We start from the raw sequence: 22,084 nt of genomic DNA, 5'->3' as shown, positions 1-22,084 counted from the left end.
AATGCATTTCAGCTTTAAGTCTAAATGGGAGATGAATTATGCGCTCAATGGGGTTTCCACCTTTTGGTACACATGAATTAATAGTAAAAAGAATGGATGACTTAGAATGGTTTCTATATTTCGAGGAATGGAAATCATTAACACTTAAAGCTCACCAGTTCTCTGTACTTCTGCTACAAGAAATGTCTAGGGTATTTCTCTCTTTACCTCTAAAATATTAACCAGTGAAGCAAGATGATGAAATGAGATGCTCATATTTAAGATAGAAAGAAGGGGAAAAATAGTCAAACTTCCTTTTTGGTTTTATTCTATTTCTTTCATTCCATGTCTTTGATATGACAGACTGTTGTAAATCCCTCACTCCCTGTGTACTGAGCACAGACTATGTGTAGCACTAGGAAGACTATGTATTTGAACTCAAGCACACATCTGCAAGGAGAGGAAGACGACCTTTAGTCTCACTATAAATTGCCATGGAGCTGACCTGTTCGCTCCATTAAGAATGATGACAAAGGAACTATTTTTGGTTACTTGAAGAACAAAATGTTCCTGAGCCCATTATTTTTAGTAACTCCACTGTTTGAAGGGAACAGTGCCAACAAAGCCACGTTTTATGAACTAACACTGAATTCTCTTACCCCTGTGGGGTTATTCTTTAGACTATCCATTCGGTCCAAAGTGCAAGCAATAGGGACAAAAAAATTTTCAGCTGGTTTGTGGATTCAGAGATGAAATAAAATAAAATTTAAAAGGGGAGAAGAAAGAAAAGGAATCCAAGGTGTGCTGCATTTTGTGACTCCCTGAATTTTTAAAAAAATTACTTTTGTTTAAAATAATTTCTTTTTATGTTTATGTCTTTTAGTCCTAAAGTTCGATGAAGATGTGATTTGATATCACACCATATAAAATGTGATAATTTATACACTTCATTCATTTTAAAGCTCTGTTTTCAGTATCCGCTTCTACAAGTGCAATGTTTTGCATGTGCAGATTATGGCTAGACTACCTTTCCCGGCAAGTTGAGAAAAAAAATGTTTGTGATATACAATCAGTAATATGTGTGTGTGTGTGTGTGTGTGTGTGCGTGTGTGTGTGTGCGTGAGAGAGAGAGAGAGAGAGAGAGAGAGAGAGAGAGAGAGAGAGAAGAATGCTTGTGTTCTCCTTTCATTTCAGTCTAAGCGCAAATTCCATGGAATATACCACCTACTTTCAGAGTAGACCTTCCTTTTTTCAGTTAAAACTTTCTGGAGGATTGTGATTCAAAAGTCAGGATGAATCCATTCATTAAGCTTAGAATATATATGTGCAGAAAGAAGCATATGTATATATTCAATTGTTTAATATAGAGTAAAGTGGTCTAAAATATAAGGTAATTGAGTAGAACCTTCCCAGCTTAGTATGTACATAAGAAAATGCCAAAATTGAAGATGCTGTGAAGAAAAGGGTTTGTTGTAGCTAAAACAATGCCTGAGCAGTTCAGAGAACTTGCTATCCTTACAGAAGCTACATTTGGTTCTCAGAACTTCCCTTATACTGATCACAATTGCCTATAACTCCAGGTCAGGGCATCTGAAAACCAGGCCTCTGAGACCATCTATACAATTCACATAAATAAGTATAAAGCTTTAAAACAAAGAAAGTGATTTATGGGCCACATAAATGACAACATGGATAAACTGACCCGGGAAGAATAGAGGAGGCAAACAGAAAACTGTGTGTGGCTGGGGTAGGCAGAATTCTAAGGCAGCTGATACAGCTTTGGTCGCCTCACATTACCCCTGCAACATTGTCATGTTATGGTGTTTAAAAAAAGATTATGGATATGCAATTAAAATTAGTGAGTGGTTTTAAAATAAAAATCTGGTCTGGGAAATTTTTAGCTACCCTTGTATATTTTTATTTAAAAGTGTTTTTCATATAAAATATGTTTACTCTTTCCAGATCCTATCTACCATCCTACTCAACCACCCAATTTTATGTTCCGTCTTTTTGACTCTCTCCTTTCTCCCTTTCCTCTTAGTTACCTCCTTCCCTCTCCCTGTCTCTCTCTCCCCATCTCTCTCTCCCCATCTCTCTCCCCATCTCTCTCAACATCTCTCTCAACATCTCTCTCAACATCTCTCTCTCTCTCTCTCTCTCTCTCTCTCTCTGTGTGTGTGTGTATGTGTGTGTGTTTGTTTGTTTGTTTCTCTCTCTGTGTCTCTGTAAAACAATTTACTTTTTTCTGAGAAGTTGAAAATAGGTTTAATATCTAATATCTAAGCACTAGAAGATTAATATACCATTATTATCCAGGGTAAACACATGATGATGTATCTGGGCTATTTATTTATTAAGTTATTTCTTTACCTCCTGATTGAAACTTACCTCACTCCTTTCTCTCCCAGTCCCTCCCTCTCACTTTCCCTTTTTCCCCCATCTACCCTTCCCCTTCTACTCAGAAAAGGGGAGACTTCCCATGGATAGCTACCAGCTTTGGCACATCAAGTTGCAATAAGACTAGGCACATCTTCTTCTATTGAGGGTAAACAAGGGACCCTATTTAGGGGAAATAAATTAAAAGGCAGGCTGGGCAATTTAGTCAGGGATAGTCCCTGCTCATCTTTTAGGAGTCCCACATGAGGACCCAGCTTCACAACTGTTATAGATGTGCAGAGAGCCTAGATCTGTCCTATGAATGTCGTCTGGTTCACAGTTCAGTCTCTATGAATCACTATGGGCCCAGGATAGTTGATTCTATAACTTTTCTTCTCTTGTCCTATACCCTTTTGGCTCTTTGAATCCTTCCTCCCCCTCTATCATAGGATTCCATAAGTTCCACTTAATATTTAGCCGTGGATCTCTGTATCAGTTCCCATCATTTGCTGGGTGAAACCACTCTGATGACAGTTATGCTAGGCCCCTGCTTGTAAGTAAATCTTAGAATATCATTAACACTGTCAGGAGCGAGCTTTGTTTCTAAGAACAGAAGTTAGCCTCCAGGAAACAGCCTGCAAACAGGAAGCCAGTCTTATGAGTTGTGTTTCTAACACTTCTCAACAAGATGAGTCAACTAAGAAAGGGATTCTTCGCAGATTTCTCATTAAGATTCCAGCCTAACAGGCATACTAATTTCAGAGGGGGGGATTTCTGAAAAACTCAGTTGAGCTCTTGTAGATTGTTTATCTGCAGGCTTAGTAGCTCCTGCAGGCTTTGTTTAAAGGTGGGAAGCATATGATAATTTCTTTTGACCCAGTTGAAAGTGAATACAAAACTGAATGGAGTAAAAATGTAAGTGAACACATAAAAAAAATACTTCGGAAAATCAGAAGATCAAAGCTGAAAGTTGGGAGGTGTTTTCATCATTGGGGAATGACACAACCTTGGAGTATGAAAGAAAGTGAGAAATGCTGAGATAAGATTCAAGGAAGACCATTCAGAATATACAAAGTAAGAGCTGTCAAGAGAGAACAAAAACAGTGTCCTGGGTCACTATGTCTTTCAATAGATTCATCCTCTTCCAAGTACAAAATCCTTACTGAGGATTCATATTCTAGTGTTTAGACATTATGGCCTTCATTAAAACAAACAAACAAACAAACAAACAAACAAACAAACAAACAAATACCTCTCATTATCTTTCACTAGGCAACATCCTCATTTTGTTCTTTCATTGGATATTTTTTTATTTACAGCTCAAGTGTTATTCCCTTTCCCGGTTTCCCAGCATAAGCCCCCTGTCCCATCCCCCTTCCCCTTCTTCTATAAAGGTGGTCCGCTCCCCATCCACCCCTCCTTCCCACCCCACCCCAGACATTATCCTACACTGAGGCTTTAACCTTGGCAGGAACAAGGGCTTCTCCTTCCATTGGTGCCCAACAAGGCCATCCTCTGCTACATATGCAGTTGGAGCCATAGGTCAGTCTTTTCATTGTGGTTTAGTCCCTGGGAGCTCTGGTTGGTTGGCATTGTTGTTCCTATGTGGTTGCAAGCCCTTCAGTTCTTTCAATCCTTTCTCTAATTCCTCCAACAGGGATCCTGTTCTCAGTTCAATGGTTTGCTGCTAGCATTCTCCTCTGTATTTGACATGCTCTGGCTGTGCCTCTCAGGAATCAGTTATATCAGGCTCCTGTCAGCATGTTCTTTCATCTAGTTTTAGTGGCTGTGTATATATAGGCTACATATCAGGCAGGCTCTGAATGGCCATTCCTTCAGTCTCTGCTCCAAACTCTGCCTCCATATTCCCTCCTATGAATATTTTTATTCCCCCTTTTAAGAAGGAGTGAAGTATCTGCACTTTGGTCATCCTTCTTGAGCTTCATGTGGTCTGTGTATTGTATCTTGGGTAATTTGAACTTTTGGGCTAATATCCATTTATCAGTGAGTGTATACCATGTGTGTTTTCTGTGATTAGGTTACCTCACCCAGGATAATATTTTCTAGTTCAACCCATTTGCCTATGGGTTCATGTAATCATTGTTTTTGATAGCTGAGTAGTACTCCATTGTGTAAATATACCACATTTTCTGTATCCATTCCTCTGTTAAAGGGCATCTGGGTTCTTTCTAGCTTCTGGCTGTTATAAATAAAGCTGCTATGAACATAGTGGAACATGTGTCTTTGTGTGTGTTGAAGCATCTTTTGGGTATATGCCCAGGAGAGGTATAGCTGGGTCTTCAGGTAGTGGAATGTCCAATTTTCTGAGGAACCTCCAAACTGATTTCCAGAGTGGTTGTATCAGTTTGTAATCCCACCAACAATGGCGGAGTGTTCCTGTTTCTCCACTTCCTCGCCAGCATCTATTGTCTCCTGTATTTTTTATCTTAGTCATTCTGACTGATGTGAGGTAGAATCTCAGGGTCGTTTTGAATTGAATTTCCCTGATGACTAAGGATGTTGAGCATTTCTTTAGGTGCTTCTCAGCCATTCAGTATTTCTCAACTGAGAATTCTTTGTTTAGCTCTGTATTTTTAATAGGGTTATTTGTCTCTCTTTTGTTTAACTTCTTGAGTTCTTTGCATATTTTGGATATTAGCCCTTTATCAATTATAGGATTGGTAAAGATCTTTCCCCAATCTATTGGTTGCCATTTTATCCTAATGACAGTGTCTTTTGCCTTACAGATGCTTTGCAGTTTTATGAAGTTCCATGTGTCAATTCTTGATCTTAACCATAAGATCAAGCCATAAGCCATTGGTATTTTGTTCAGAAAATTTACCCCAGCATGTGATTGGGACTCTTCTCCATGTTTTCTTCTATTAGTCTGAGTGTATCTGGTTTGATGTGGAGGTCCTTGATCCACTTGGACTTAAGCTTTGTACAGGGCAAACATCTTCATTTTTATACTTATTAAAAATACCCTCAGGAAAAAATTTAAGAATTGTTATAGTTTATTCACATATTCCTCATCTATCATTTACCATTATATATCCCATTTTTTAAAATTTTATTTTAGTTTTTGTACTTGTTCACTTTATATCCTGCTCACTGCCCCCACCCAGTCAATCCCTCCCATAGTCCTTCCTGCATTGCTCCCTTTGAGTGGTTGGGCTTCCTCCTATAAATCCCTCCAACTCTGGTGCTTCAATTCCTATGAGGCTAGGCATGTCCTCTCCCATTGAGGTCAGACAAGGCAGTCCAGCTAGAACATATGCTACAGACAGGCAAGAGTCTTAGGGATAGTCCCCTTTCCAGTTTGGGACTCACATAAAGACCAAGCTCTACAAAAGCAATGTATGTGCTGGGAGGCCTAGATCTAACCTGTGTATCTTCTTTGATTGGTGGTTCAATCTCTGAGAGCCTGAAGGGTCCAAGTTAGTTGACATTCTTGGTCTTTCTGTGGAGTTCCATTTTAACAGAGGGCCTAATCTGGGTTGTTTTGAGAATTCCTTTGTCAATGTAATTAATTTAAATCTCCTCACCTTAGCTTCAGGGAGACTCTTCAGTCAAGGGTTAAAAGCAGCCATATTCTTCACCAAAATTTCACAAGAACAATCTCTAGGACACATACTACAATTCTCCTCTGAAACCCCTAGAGTCAGGTTTCCACAGTTCAAATCACCTTATCTACTACTGCCTTTCATATTCCTACTGGGATGGCCCATTGAGCCCCACTTACAGCATTCTATGCTTTTCAAAGTCCAAAAATCCACATTCCTCCAAACGAAAGCATGGTCAGATTTAGCACAACAGTATCTCATTCCTTGAACCAACTTCTGGCTTAGTTAGAATTTTATTGCTATGATGAGACACCATGACCCAAGCAAATCTTAAAAAGGCAAACATTCAATTGAGGCTAGCTTCCAATTTCAGAGGTTATCCTCCTGGTGGGAATCATGGCAGCATACAGGCAAACATGGTGCTGGAGAAGGTGCAGAGAGTTCTACATCTTAATTGGAAGACACCAGAAGACTGTCTACCAAGGGCAGCCAGGAGAAGATTCTCTTCCATACTGGAAAGGGCTTGAACATTACAGGACCCTGAAGTCTTCCTATGCAATGATCTACTTGCTCCAAGGAGGCCACATCTATTCCAACAAGGCCATACCTGCTAAAAGTACTACTTCCCATAAGTCAAGCATAGTCTAACTACTACAGGGTTCATTATTATTTAAGTATTTAGCATATTTCTTTCAGAATAATTTAAATTGTCTAAATTAGATAAATGATCTGCTTTACTTCAACAAACACATTTTCTTCAACTTTGCCAAAGTACAAGTGAGGGGATTATATTATATACTGGGATATACTAATTTAGATGTCCCTATTCTATTCATTATCCAAAGAAGCATATTTATAATACCATGTGACTTCATATTACCTTGATTTTGAGAGAAACTTCTTTGTCCTGATTGTAGTTCAGCAGCTTCACAAAATCAAGTAGGTTATATGTAGTTCAACATAAACCTGGAGACATAATTTAAATATTTGTTTTTCAAAGCTCACCAAGCATACAATTTTATGGTTAAAAATATAAATAAAATTGATCACAGAAATTAGAAACACAATAAAAATGAAGCCCATAAACCATAGTTAAGCTTGAGCAACAATGTCATATCCTTTCTAACCACCTTGACAACAATTAGAAGTCACATCTAGAAATAGACTGAAAAATAAATAAAAAAGTAAAACAAAGCAAATATTTTTTATGTCTTGTGTGGACTTGTAATTCAAAGCTTATCTGCTATTTCTTGTGCTGGTCATACATTGATTTCAACAGGATTATTGTCTGTGAGACAGTAACAAGGTATAAGATAGAATTTCCCACTGAGTAAAAGAAATTCTATTGAATACCTCTTAAATATGAATTCTACCATGAAGTTTATTGTAAATGTAGATACCCATTGAAATTGACCTACCTTGCTCTGTGAGTCCTCCTTTCACAGTGTCACACGTCTAGAACTTCAGGAATTCAATATTAGCATCAAAGAGTTTCAAAAATATCAGAGATACCTGATCTACCACTCTGCTATATCCACAACAAGTATTTAATAGATAGCTGTGATCATCTGTGTTCACAGAGAGACAGTCTTTATTACTTTGTATCCTGAATTACACAACTCCATTTATTAAATGCATAAAGTCAGATTAACCCCTCCAAAGTTTATGCCTGCTTGTTCCTCAGTCTATCAATGGCATTTATAATTACATATTCTGCTAAAATAATCCATCATAATAGGAAGCAAGAGCGCATGACACTCACAGGCACAAAGAACTTTTGTAAACTCAGTGCTTAAGAATGATGATTTTTTATTTGTTGATATTTATAGATCTATAATTATCATGCTATTGTTAACATATAATTATATATAATTAGTGCATTATCCAATGTTTCATTTTTTGTGTGTGTGATGCTGAGAACCAAATTCATGATCTCCCACATTCTAGGCAAATGCTACCCAGCCAAAGATTCTGCAATGTTTTAAAGGTTGGATAATATTTCCATTTTTCTTTTTTGTCAAACATTACATTTGGTTGGGCAAGTAGGATGTTCAGTGGTGAAAGTCACTTGCATTAAGCCTGATCACCTGAATTTGATACCCTGGTACCACATGTTAGATGGAGAGGATCGATTCCTACCAACTGTCCTTTGATTTCCATAAGTACAATAAATAAATACAAACTATAATTAAAGTATGTAATTTAATCATTTAGATAAATTATTCTCATTGAACTAAATCCTAGCTTAGTGAAATGCTTTATTTATTACTCACTCTATTGAGAATATTGGTTTACACTAGAATAATAAAATTTGTTTAGCTGAGACTATAGTTAAGCAATACATCACTTGTTAGCCTCTTTAAAGCCTTAACTTCAAGTCCAATTCTCAACATTATAAAAATATTCTGGCAATATTTATAGTTTTGTCTCAGAGCATTAGTTGTATCTTCTAGACATAATGTTAAAATATGACATAAAATTTTCAACAAGGAAAAAAAACAAAACCCTTCTCAAGTTCACTTTGAACAATTTATTCTAAAGCAATAGACTGATTTTGGCAGTAGTGTGTTTGCCTTAAAAGAGATCTTTCTTTCTTTTTTTTTTTTTTTCGGAGCTGGGGACCGAACCCAGGGCCTTGCGCTTCCTAGGTAAGCGCTCTACCACTGAGCTAAATCCCCAGCCCCAAAAGAGATCTTCCAAGTGCAACCTTGTAATCTTGATAGGACTATGAACTCTGTGCTTTTTCCCTCTTCAACCTCTATGTGACACATGATGAGTCTTAAAAGAAGTGACTTAATTTCTGGAATCTAACCCAATGCACCCTATAGAACGCGATTGTTCTCAGTTCTCAAACCAGTGACTTTTGTGGCTGAACTGGCTTCTTCTTTGAGGCTATTGATATGACTCACAGATGGATACAAAATATAATTTCAATCTCAGGTATTTACTTGGGAGGCAGACATGGCTTGCTAAATCTCTGAACTATATCATACCCTGCACAACTATCTTTATATTGTTTATTCAAACACTGAGAAATTAACACCTAACCCTGGGAAATATTCTCTAATATATAAGCATACATGAAGAACCTAATATTTGACATACATCTATATTACATGAATGTTTGAACATTGAAACTATAAGAAGATCACATATATCCTTTATCTATTCAGATATCATTAGGCATAGCAGTGTAGTTCTTGGTGGTGGTTAAAACAACTGGAAGCTTGAATTTCATCTGTTTGAAATATTGACTGTTCTACCAGTTGTATAGACTTATTTCCCTGGCCCTACCCTATCTTTAAGTAAAAAAGATCTGCTCAGTTTCAGTTAAATTGCTCAGAGCTAACTGGTGACACATTAGCTCAGTGATCATTCAATGATTTTCTACAACTGAATAAGTCTCTCCACAATTTTATTTTGTTATTCTGTCATAGGTTATACCACAACCAACAAATTCTTTTAAGAAAACATAATGGATTGTCTATAAGATCTGGTTTCTAGTAGAGCCCATTTTACTTGGCCTAGTGGCGTCTTTTGTTCAAGGTTAGATATTTTACCATTCAGGTTGCAGTTAAGAAATGTGTTGAATTATTTCACAAGTTTAGTGTAGAAGTTGCGTTAGTGATTTCTTTACTGGCAAGTCAATTTGAGACTCTGGTAGTTCAATCTTTTCATTTTATAAACAGGAAATCATGAAGATGCTGTCCTAATTGTCACTTTAAGGATTCTGCAAAGGGTATGTACTGTTTTCTAAATATAAGGAGTAGCACAACAATAATTTGATGTGACTTGGAAGATAAGAGGCCTACTATTTTTTCATGGAACCATATCGTTTTATGGATGATGCATAGGGTGACTAAATGTTAGAAATTAAATGTAGGACCTTGTTTAGGTGGAGTAGAATGTCCTAATGCTGTGAATTTTCTCATAGAGTAATATAAACTGTAAGAAAACCTCTCAGTAAGGGGTTTGTATCTGCCATCACTCACTTACTCTCCTATCTTATGTACAAAATAATGGCATCCATTGTAGTTGGAAAAAGGGGGATAAACACATAAGATTTCATATTTCTATTTATCTTCATTCACTTTTGAGAGAGAAAATGAATTTGATAGATTGCCTAATGTGTTTGACCTTATCAAAAGGTGTTTTGCATTTATATTGAGAAGTTTGAAAATAATAAGGAATCGATGCTTATAAAAACTAAGGCAATTCATTCATTCATTCATATTTTAGTGTTTTCTCCAACACCTATTTATTGAACTCTTACATCAGACACTGTTCTAGAGAGTTTATCAAAGACACAATGGTACTGAGGAGAAAGGATAGGACAAGAGGAACACCGGTGCTGCAGAGAAGTGTTGAAAGCCACAGTGATTGACAGGAAAGCAAATAGATGGGCAGATTCAGTCACCCATGCACCCTAAGGCTTGGCATTGACCCTGATGGAGATCAGATATGCTAAGGCTTTGATCCAAAACTGTCTTCTGAAGAGGGCTGTACTAGCTGCTGTCTTAAGAAATCCTGGTGCCAGGTCTGAGTGATATGACTGGGTAGAAGCATTATTCATGAAAAGTAGATGAGGATGCTGCCTTAGATGAAAATAGATGTGAAATCAGTCCTATCTCAAAGTCTTAATTCTGATTAGAGCCAGAAGAGAGTAACACAAGTAGACTAAGGCAACAGTTGAGGGAGCAACAGAGACAATATAAGAAACAGGCAAAGGAAGGGAGAAGGAATCTGAAGAGACATCCAAGGAAAGCCAACAAGCACTGTGTGGGGTCTTAAAACCAAATACAATGTTTATTAATATAACACATGTGACACCTTATGCTGATTACTGTTAGAAATTAATAGATTAAAAAGATGTACAATGCCCAATGTGAATTCATATCTCTGTTAAAAAACATTTGGACAGGACATTTGGGACAGGTTTAAGTAAAGCTTATTGTTAAAGCATTTGTGAAAGGAGAAAGTGGGGATGCAACAATAGGTAGAGGGTGCAATGTTCTTAGTAGTGGTTAATGTGCTGTTTCTAAATATTCTTATACACTGAATGGAATGACTTAGTGAGAAAAAAAAAGGATAGGAATTGCTTTTTTTTTTAAATAATAGCTCTTGATCAATTTCCTAACAAGCTCCTAAAAGTTAACTTTAACTTTATAAGACTGTAAATTTTATCATCCTTGATCAATTATTATAAAATATTTTCACATTCAAAGAGTTATGCAATCTTATAATATTCTTACATGATATTAAGTTCATGAGTAACCCTTCTATACTGATTTCAAAGCTTAATTCATATTTCTCAATACTCAAATTAACTAGATTTAATGTACATTGGCCAGGTCTATACTGAAGAAGGACTATTCAGTGTTTTGAACAAGAATGGTCTCATATGCTCATGTATTTCCAGACTGGTTTTACCAGTTTACAATCCCACCAGCAATGGAGGGGTGTTACTCTTTCTCCACATCCTCGCCAACATGTGCTGTCATCACCTGAGTCTTTGATCTTAGCTGCTCTGATTGGTGTGAGGTGGAATTTCAGGGTCACTTTGATTTTCATTTCCCTGATGACTAAGGACTTTGAACATTTCTTTAAGAGCTTCTCAGCCTTTCCAGATTCCTCTGTTGTGAGTTCTTGGTTAAGTTCTACACCCCATTTTTTGATTGAGTTCTTTGGTTTCTGGTGATTAACTTCTTGAGTTCTTCGTATAGTTTGCATATTTGCCCTGTATGAGATGTGGGTTTAGTGAAGACTTTTTCCAATCTGTAGGTTGTGGATGTGTCCTATTGGCCATGTCCTTTGCTTTACAGAAGCTTTCAAGTTTCATGAGGTCCCATTTATCAATTTTCAATCTTAGAGCCTGAGCCATTAGAGTTCTGTTTAGGAAATTTACCCTTGTACCAATGAGGTCAAGATCTTTCCCACTTTCTCTTCTATTAGGTTCAGTGTATCTAGTTTTATGTTGAGGTCCTAGATTCACTTGGACTTGAACTTTGTGCAATGCAACAAATATGGATCTATTTTCATTTTTCTATATACATATTGCCAGTTAGACCAGCACCATTTATTGAAGATGCTTTCTTTTTTCCATTGCATATTTTTGGCTTCTTTGTGAAAAATCAAGTGTCTGTAAGTATGTGGTTTTATTTCTGGGTCTTCAATTCTATTCCATTGATCAACATGTCTGCCTCTATACTAGTTCCATGCTGTTTTTATTACTATTGCTCTGTACTATAATGTGAGGTCAAAGATGGTGATTACCCCAGATGCTCCTTCATTGTTAAGAATCGTTTTTGCTGTTTTGGGTTTTTTACTTTTACAGATGAATTTGAGAATTGGTCTTTCTATGTCTTTGAAACTGGTGTTGGGATTTTGATAAGGATTGTGTCGAATCTATAGATTGTCTTTGGTAGGATGACCATTTTTACTACGTTAATTCTGCCAATCAACGAGCATATAGATCTCTCCATTTTCTGAGATCTTCTACTACTTTCTTGAGAGTCTTGAAGTTTTTGTCATACAGATCTTTCATTTGTTTGGTTAGAGTTTACCCTGGTAAACTATCTAAAAATGCCCATATTCCCTAAGAAAATAGAAGTCATTACAAACCACTCAACCAAGAAAAGCCCAGGACCAGGTGGCTTTAATGCAGAATTCTACCAGACCTTTAAAGAAGACCTAGTAGCAATATTCCTCAAAGTATCCCATAAAATAGAGACAGAGGGAACACTATTTAGTTCATTCTGTGAAGCCACAATTACTCAGATACCTAAACCACACAAAGACCCAACAAAAAAGAGAACTCCAGACCAATTTAGCTTATGAATATTGATGCAAAAATACTCAATAAAATTCAGTACTCCCCTCTCCCCCAGAGTTCCCAGGGGCTAAACCACCAACCAAAGAGTTCAAATGGAGAGACTCATGGCTCCAGCCACATATGTAGGGGAGAATGGCATTGTCTGGTATCAATAGGAGGAGAAACCCTTGGTCCTATGAAGGCTCATTTCCCTCATGTATGGGAATGCCAGGGTGGTGAGATGGGAATAGATGGGTGGAAGGATCCTCATAGAAGTAGAAGAAGGGGGGCTGAGAGAGAGTGGGAACCAGGAAAAGGGATAACATTTGAAATGGAAATATATAAGATATCTAATAAAAATGAAAAAAAAACTGTCAGAAGACAAAAAAAAAAAAGATTCTCACAAACTGAATCCAAGAACACATCCAAACCATCATTCACCATGATCAAGGAGGCTTCATCCCAGGAATGCAAGGTTGGTTCAATATATGAAAATCCATTACAGTAATCCACTATGTAAACAAACTGAAAGAAAAAAAACACACATGATCCTCTCCTTAGATGCTGAAAAATTATTTGACAAAATACAACACCCCTTCATGTGAAAAGTATTAGAGAGATGAGGAACTTGAGGGTCATACCTAATAATAAAAGCAACTTGCAGCAAAATAACAGCCTATATCAAATTAAATTGAGAGTAAGTGAAGCAATCCACTAAAATCAGGAACAAGAAAAGGATGCCCACTCTCCCCATATCTATTCAAATAGTGCTTGAAGTTCTAGCTATAGAAATAAGACAACAAAAGGAGATCAAGGGGATACAAACTGTCAAAGAAGAAGTCGTGGTATAGTGATTATTGGCAGATGATATGGTAGTATACATAACTGATCCCAAAAATTCTACCAGAGAACTTCTACAGCTGATAAACAACTTCAGTAAAGTGGCTGGATATAAAATTAACTCAAATAAATCAGTAACCTATTTTTATACAAATGATAAGTGGGCTGAGAAAGAAATTAGGAAAACAACACCCTTCACAATAGTCACAAATAATATAAAATATCTTGGGATAACTCTAACCAAATAAGTAAGCAAATGTCTTATGAGATAAAAACCTGTCTTAAATATAATAAACATAATGAAGAACTGTCCTGAGTTGGGATAAAGAAGTGATAAATAGGAAGTCTGAAATTGATATCTGAAATTAATAAGTCATAAGCATATAGAAGCAAGACTTATCATTTGATGGGAAGCATCTAGAAGAGCAGAAGTGAGAGCTGCTTCCTATAGGAGAAGCATCAGTAGCCGGCAGTGACTTTAATAAGAGAAAACATTCATGGTGTGAAACATCTCAACTATGGTTCTTAAAGTGGATTTAATAATGGATATTTTTTCTGGTCTCATGTCAGACTCTTATTTTATCCTGGTGATATGAACACAATATACCAGAGCATGTCATATTATGGGGATTGGGATATTGAGAACAGAGAAGCCTGGAAACATGCTATATTCATAATTTATTTATTTATTTTGATTTTTAAATTTATTTTGATTCTGTCCTGGTTCTCAAACACTGGGATAATGCTACCCACATTCAGGATGGTTCTTCTCCTCCCCAATTTATCTCTGAAAACGTCTCTAGCAAACCCCTCTAAGCTTTTTCTTCAGTCTCTTAAGTAATTCTACATCCAATCAAGTTGAAGTGAAGGTTAACCCTCATGACTATTATGGCCTCCTGTTTTACAAATAAAAAAAAAGAGTAAATTAGGAAGCAGTGAGTGTACCAACACTCTCAGCAGAGACTGCAATGCATTTGTTCTTAAATTGCAGATAATCAGCTATGCTAAAACATTAAAACCATCCAAACTATTTGTTTAAAAGTAAGCAAGAATATTGATATTAGAAAATTCCTTTTGATGTACTTAGTAGTGTATTGTTTGGTTTTGTGTTTTATAAAACAAGCACAGCTTGTAATCATGATTGATGCACTGTTGGATTCTAGGTACAAACACTTCATTTAAGAACCTTTTGTACCAATATTCATAAGTGAGATTAATGTGAAATTTCCTTAGTACAATTTTTGTGAGGACCTTAGACCAGTGTTTCACCTGATTTATGAAAGCAATTTGAGAGTTTCCCCTCTTTCCTATGCTCCCACATAGATCTGTATTAAGGAGTTAAATACTTCCATAAATACAACTTAAGTATGTCTTGCTGGGAACTAGGGCAGATCATTGGGCAGATCAGTATCAATCTCTTTTTGCTTCAACTTCATATTCTCAAGTGAGACTTCAAATTGATGCATAAACGCTGTAGGTAGAATGTCCCATTTATAAGACTCCACACTTATTTCTGCATACACGAAGTACTTGGCTGGAGTTGAGATGAGTCATTATGAGACTGTCTCTCCTCTTAGAGACCCCAATTCATAAAAGCTAGAAGAAGGGTTATGAGACAGAAACTCTTAATATGGAATTTCTCCTATGGCATACAGTGGATGAGATTTTCTATTTCAACTAACATGTTATAATACTAAGCTGTACATTAATATGAATAATCTTCATGGAGTTGTATATATTAAGTTATGGAAATATTTACTTTCTCGTAAGCATTATTTTTAAACTTAAAAAAATTGTTTATTTACGTCCAAGTGCTGTCCTCCCCCAACAACCCCCTGGTCCTCCCTCACACAGTCTTTCCTCTGAACTCCTCCCCTTCTCTTCTGAGAGCGTGGGGTCCTCTGAGTATCCCCTCAACCCTGGCACATCAAGGCTCTGCAGGATTAAGTTCTTTATCTCCCACTGAGGACAAACAAGGCAGCCATGCAGACTGAGCTAGGGGTCATGGTCCAGCCTGTGTATGCTCTTTGGTAAGTGACTCAGTCTCTGAGAGCTCCAGAGGGTCCAGTTCAGCTGACTCTGTTGGTCTTCCTGTTGGGTTCCCATCCCCTTCATGGTCTTCAAACCTTCTCCCAACTCTTCCATAAGAGTCCCTGACCTCTGCCCAATGTTTGGCTGTTGGTATCTGCATCTGTTTCAGTCAGCTGCTGGGTATAGCCTCTCAGAGAATAGTCATGCTAGTTTGTCTGTCTGTAAGCATAACAGTGTAATCATTAATAGTGTCAGGGATTGGTGTTTGCACATGGGATTTGTCTAAGGTTAAGTGTATTAATAGTTGACCATTTATTCAGTTTATGCTCCATTTTTGTCCTTCCATTTCTTTTAGACAGGACAGATTTGGGGTCTAAAGTCTTGTGAGTGTGTTGTTGTACTTAAGACTCCACTAGGGGTCTTGCCTAGTTATAGGACGTGGCCTCTTCAGCTTCCTTGTCCCCACTATTAGGAATCTTGGCTAAAGTCACCCACATTGACTCCTGGGAGCCTCCTCTATCGCAAGTCTCAGATTTCCTAGAGATTTCCCCCACCTCTTGGCAGCTACAAATTCCCATTCATTTCCCTGGACCTCTGGTCCTATCTCCTGATCCTTCCCATACTTACTGCTGTCTCCCTATTTCTCTCCCCTTCTCCTCTTCCAACTAATTTCTTCCCTCCCTCTGTCTCTTATGACTATTTTATTCCCACTTCTAAGTGAGATTCAAGCACCTTCATTCAGGCCTTTCTTCTTATTTAACTTCTTTGGGTCAGTGGGGCTGTATCATGAATATCCTGTGCTTTATGGCTAATATCCACTTATCAGTGAGTACATACCATGTGTGTCTTTTGGGTCTGGGTTATGTCATTCAGGATGATATTTTCTAGTTCCTTCCATTTATCAGCAAAATTCATGATGTTCCTGTAAATTAACTAAAAATAAAAACCAGTAGCCCTCCTTTATACAAATGATAAACAGACTGAGAAATAAGAAAAATAAAATTACATTAGAAAAAAGAAATTATGGAAGCAGCACTCTTTACAACAGCCACAACTGATGGAAAGTATCTCAGTGTAACTCTAATCAAGTGAAAGATCTTTATGTTAAGAACTTCAAGTTCCCGAAGAAAGAAATCGAAGGAGATATCAGGAGATAGAAAGATCTCCCATGGTCATGTATCTGTAGGATTAACGTAGTAAAAAAGGCCATTTTACCAAAAGCAATCTACAGATTCAATGCAATTCCCATCAAAATTCCAACACAATTTTTTATAGACCATGAAAGAGCTATTCTCAACTTCATATGGGAAAAAAAAAGCCCAGGATAGCTAAAACAGTCCAGAACAATAAAAGAACTTCTGGAGGAATCACCATCCCTGATCCCAAGCTCTACTACAGAGCAATAGTGATAAATGCTACATGGTATTGGTAGAGAAACAGATTATCAATAGAATTGAAAATTTAATCTATTTTTATGTAAACAAAATAAAAAGACAGCATCTCCCTCCTCCCTATGACCTTTGGCATGCCTCCTATTCTCTTTCAAAATCAGTCTTTTTAAAAAAAAGCATTGTTGTTAAGTATAAATATACATATATGCAAATAAGTATATAAAAGCATCTGCCCAAAGCTCCACTTAAAATTTAGTTCAAGATATGTTTAGAGTAGGGTAGAGGGGTGGAAAGAAGATAAATAATAGATTTAAAACTTCAGTTGTAATGTTAATTACACATGGGAATTATTTAGAGAGTTGACATAATTACTTCAAAACACATTAATTAATACCTAGATATACTGAAAACAACAATACTCCTCCAGCGTTATTGTAAAACCTTAAATCCCATTACTTACAAATTACATTCTTTCCAATAGTGCTTTTCTTGCGGTAGATTGTTTAGCTTATGTTTGCCCACTGAGTGTCTGAATGCAGAGGATGAAACATGGTGTGCAGTTGAGTAGCTAAGAATAAATCAGCTTACATGGGAAAGTCTTCCCTTCCTTTATTTTTTTGCCTAGTTATTTACATTTTCATATTGAAGGTTAATCAAAGTAACAGATGATATGCAGAAATTGTGCTCATGACAGTTACCTCCAGGTCATGTCTCATTAGCATGTATTTGAAATCTCTAGTGAACAGGTTCTAGTTCATTTTTTTAATCATAGGCTTAAAATATTCCAAAGGAGAAATGAATATCAATTATATATTTATGAGACATATTAAGAAATGGGTTATTAATCTAATGAAGTCCTTGAATTATACTGATCAATACTTCTATTGTTATTTTGTGTAAAATGATATTAAAACAACTTGCTGTTGGACCCTCAAATATATTAAATAAGCATTGAACTAATGACCATTGCAAAAAAGGTAATCCATGTTTGGGTTCTTATGGAGTTGTCTGTAAGAAAACACTGGTATATCTGTACACACGTATGAAGGAAGACAGGCAACGTTCTATGTGTTCATATTGATGATGTAAGCACGGAAAGGGATTCATCTACATAACCAGCAGTGATGACTCCTAAGAGAGATGGACACTGTGATCTTTCTCATTTTTGCCCTCTTCTTATAGTCATTCACCTGGCTTTAAATAACTGTTGCATCTGGAAGATTCCCTTAGATAACGGGAGGTTCAGAAAGGCTCTGTTTAAGCTATGACAAGATAAGACTTCTGGTAGCTATTCTATATCTAAAAGACTATTTATATGACTGACTGAGTGAAGATGAATGAGAACGAGCCAGAGAAACCCTCCATCTGGTAAAGGTGTTTACCACCAACTCTGAGGAGCTGAGTTTGATTCCCAAAATCCACATGGTGGAATGAAAGATCCATGCATACTGACACATAGACACTCATTGGCACAAACGCATCAACCAAATATAAAAATTAACCTTTAGTAGACAAGAAAATGAGGGAAAATGTACCTCTTTGTGTCCATCAGAAGACTGCATGGTCTTTCCCGTAAGGTGTTCTAGAGATTGTTAAAGTACTAGAAATTAGCACTTCAAAAATTAGCAAAATGTATGCAAAATATTTTTGCCAATCTTCAGTTGATCTGTTAGTCAGATTGCCATATGGTAAGGAAGAAACATGCACACTTTAATGGAGAGCATCATGTGATCAAGTCAGGCCTCCTGAAACCCAGCCCTCAGGGCTAATTATATGGGTGGTGATGGACGTAGTTTTTATGGCCCTTCCCACACCCTGCGTCTTTCCCTCCTCTGAAATGCCACAGCAATTTATCTCTGTCCTGCTCTTGCAGGAGATCATTATCTATACATTTTGGTTATGTTAATGAGCCAAGGTCATTAAATATTCATTAGGTTCAACATTATTTGATAATGGCAGCCCCCTTTTGTCTGTGACAGCTTCTGGAAAGAGAGGAGACACCTGTATACATTTCTCCCATATATTTATTCTACAGTAATGGTACTCTAAAGGATCTTTCATTTTGTTTACTTTTCTAAACAATATCCACCAAACCAAGCTCATGAGATGAAGAGCTGAAAGCACACATTGTGGCTTTAAAGTTGCAAATGTAATGAACACACACATTACTGTCCTTTGCCTTGGTGTTGACATCTGCATATATTCCAGTCTTTAGGTTTTAGACTCTGGGACATTTAGAATTATCATTGATTCTATTGTCAACGACAGAACAAGAATGTGTGTCAATGAATGTGCACGTGAATCACATTTTCGTTTTCTTTTTCTGTCTTAATGGTAGTTCTGTATTTTGATAACACCCTGCTGTGCTGTCTCGTTTCCTGTCACCTATTTTGTCTTACTTCTTTTTACCTTATGCTCCAAGCAAGTAGATGTCTAGAAGATGGTGATAGGTTGATTAAACTCAATTTTGATTGTTTTCTCCTCATTTTTTTCTTTTTATTTGGCCATCATCTTCATGATCAGGTATCTTCTGCTGACTTTAAGACCCCTCCTTCACCGCACTTATATTATTGCTGTAAACTGCATGTTTTGTGGGGATTTCCTTTTCCCAATAAATATGAAGCTGTCTATGATGCAGTGTACAATATGATTCTTATTTTAACTGCAGACTTCTATTTTAATGTCTGAGACACAAAATGATCTTCATGTAATAAACTGAACACCAAGATCATTGAACAATGAAAATTTCATATGGCATGGCACCTATTTTCATAATGTTCTGCATTTCTTTTTCCAAGTTGCCTAATTCACCTTTCTAAAACTATGATAAATCTATGCAATTTACCTGAATCAGAGTTGGTCCACATTTTGTTAACTTTGACAAAAGAAAAAAGTGAAGCGAAGCAAAGCAAAATCAAACCAAACCAAACCAAACCAGAAAACATAGAAAACTTGAGGTGATGTGGAGCAATGAGTGAGCCTGAGACAAAATTACCCACTGACAGCAACTATCACAGGAGATTGATGGACCCAAAACTCTGCAAAAAAATCTCTCTGAAAGGGTAAGTGCCCACAATATCCTGCTTAGTTTCTGACTTGACTGTGAGTATCAATTCTTTTTCTCTAGGTCCACCGTTTCAAAATCACAAGTATAATCTTCTTCCTTTTGCCTTTGATTTGTTTTTCATTCCTGAGAATGGAAGATGGTCACTGTAGAATTATGATGCATGGCTTTCTTCAAGGGATTTTTATTGGAGGTAAATAACATATACTAAAACATTCAGCCAATAATTTCCATAATAATGTACTCCCAGCTGATGTTATTGACTTTAAATTTTCTGAGATGAATTTATTGTAAATGCTTTTATGCCTAATTTCTTGATTTTACTGTAAGGTTTTTAGTTCAATTTACAGAGTGTCCCATTCTTGCTTTTAGCCTTGGTTAATTTGATTTCACAAGAAAGTATGAATTCATTACATTTCTCCCGTTGTGTTCTAGATGAGTTTCCCCAATGAAGCTTTCCTTCTTTAAAGGCTTGTTTAATGTTTTTCTTTAAAGTGTTGCTGGTGGTAGAATTTAAAACAGTAGCTTTTGAAGGTCTCACAAGCCCGTTGGGGAGTCTCAACAAATATCCAACAATTATCCCTCCAGGGAAGTTCTATTATCTACTGCGCTATTCAGCTTTTCCAATCTCTGCATAATCCATCAACACATATGCTGGTGTGATGCGTCATTCTTTGTACTTGTTCTGTTTCCAAGTATTTTTCTCTTGACCTGGTTCTGAGTTGCCATAATTCCTACTGGATAGGAGTTGTTTACACAGAAGGAAGCTTCCTCAACAGAGTGGGCCAGCTCCAGTGAAGGACGACCTGTTGTGACTAAGTATTCTATCTCCCTGCAAAGATGCATATGCTAAGGGTTTGATCCTTGAAGTGATATCATGGTTGTTCATGATCTAGTAAAAGACCTGGGGTAATAGAGTTGATACCCAGAAACGAAGTTGTGTTACCCTCCACACATGTTCCTGTCTTCCTGCATCAGTTCAGATTGTTATCATCTTATTCATAACAGCACCTGTCGTGATACACTACTCTCGTCAGAGGCCAAACCAATGAATCTAGCTGATTTTAGAATTTTACTAATTTCCCCCATCTTTCCTACTCTTGTATATAGGCTTTCATTATTTTTTTCCCCTTGTATCCTGAGTCTCACTAAACAGAGTGGGCTGATCTTGACTTCACAAAGATCCAACTGCCTCTGACTCTCAATTGTGGGGATCAGAGTTCACTGCCATGTCTGTCACGCTATTTGTCTTCTGTCAGTATTTCCAGCTGCCAATTTTATAATGGAAAGTTGTCTTAATTTATACCACGTCTTTATGATTGTATGGTTTTAAATAGTCTTCTTTTCTTTAGTGCCATATCTACTTCCTGCCAAGCATACTGAGTATATATAAATGGAAATATAAATTCAAACCATTCAAATATTTTCTATAGAAATGTTTAATATTTAAGTTATATATTACATCTAGATTTGTACATGGTAGACAAGGGTACTTTTAGTAAATAAAGTTTGAAGAGCATGTTAGTATGACTTTAACTTAGTATGAAGTAATAATATTGAAGAATAATTAGTATCCTCCATAAGCTCCTGAAATATGATTTTTGTTTGAAATAACAAATTGCAATAAGTATTAATTTCATGATTAAACTCTAAACTCATGGCTCTTAACCAATGGGCATAGGGATTACAAGTGTGAGTCATCATCCTGTTAATTTATGATGGGGCTTTAATACCTCAAATTCAGGGCCCCCATGCTTGTTCAAGAGAAGGTGGTGCAACTTCTCCAGCCAATGACTCACTTCTGAGAGTCTGGCTGATGGGAGCAGTGGGAACAGATAGCGAGTGAGGACAGGGGGACACAAGAATCGTGATCACAAAGAAATCAAAAACAAGATGAAAGATTTTTAACAGCTGCTGTTAAGTTCCTTGTGGAACCATATCTGATGACTGTTTTTGGAAATTCTGTCTGTGTGAATGACTGTGTTACTCCTTGGCTCACCATTGGAGAATGACTTAAACTAAGAAATGG

Source organism: Rattus norvegicus, chromosome 17 (genome assembly GCF_036323735.1).
Source record: "Rattus norvegicus strain BN/NHsdMcwi chromosome 17, GRCr8, whole genome shotgun sequence".
In the NCBI taxonomy this organism is placed as follows: domain Eukaryota; kingdom Metazoa; phylum Chordata; class Mammalia; order Rodentia; family Muridae; genus Rattus; species Rattus norvegicus.
The sequence above is the reverse complement of the archived record's forward strand: the minus strand, read 5'-3'. Positions refer to the sequence as shown.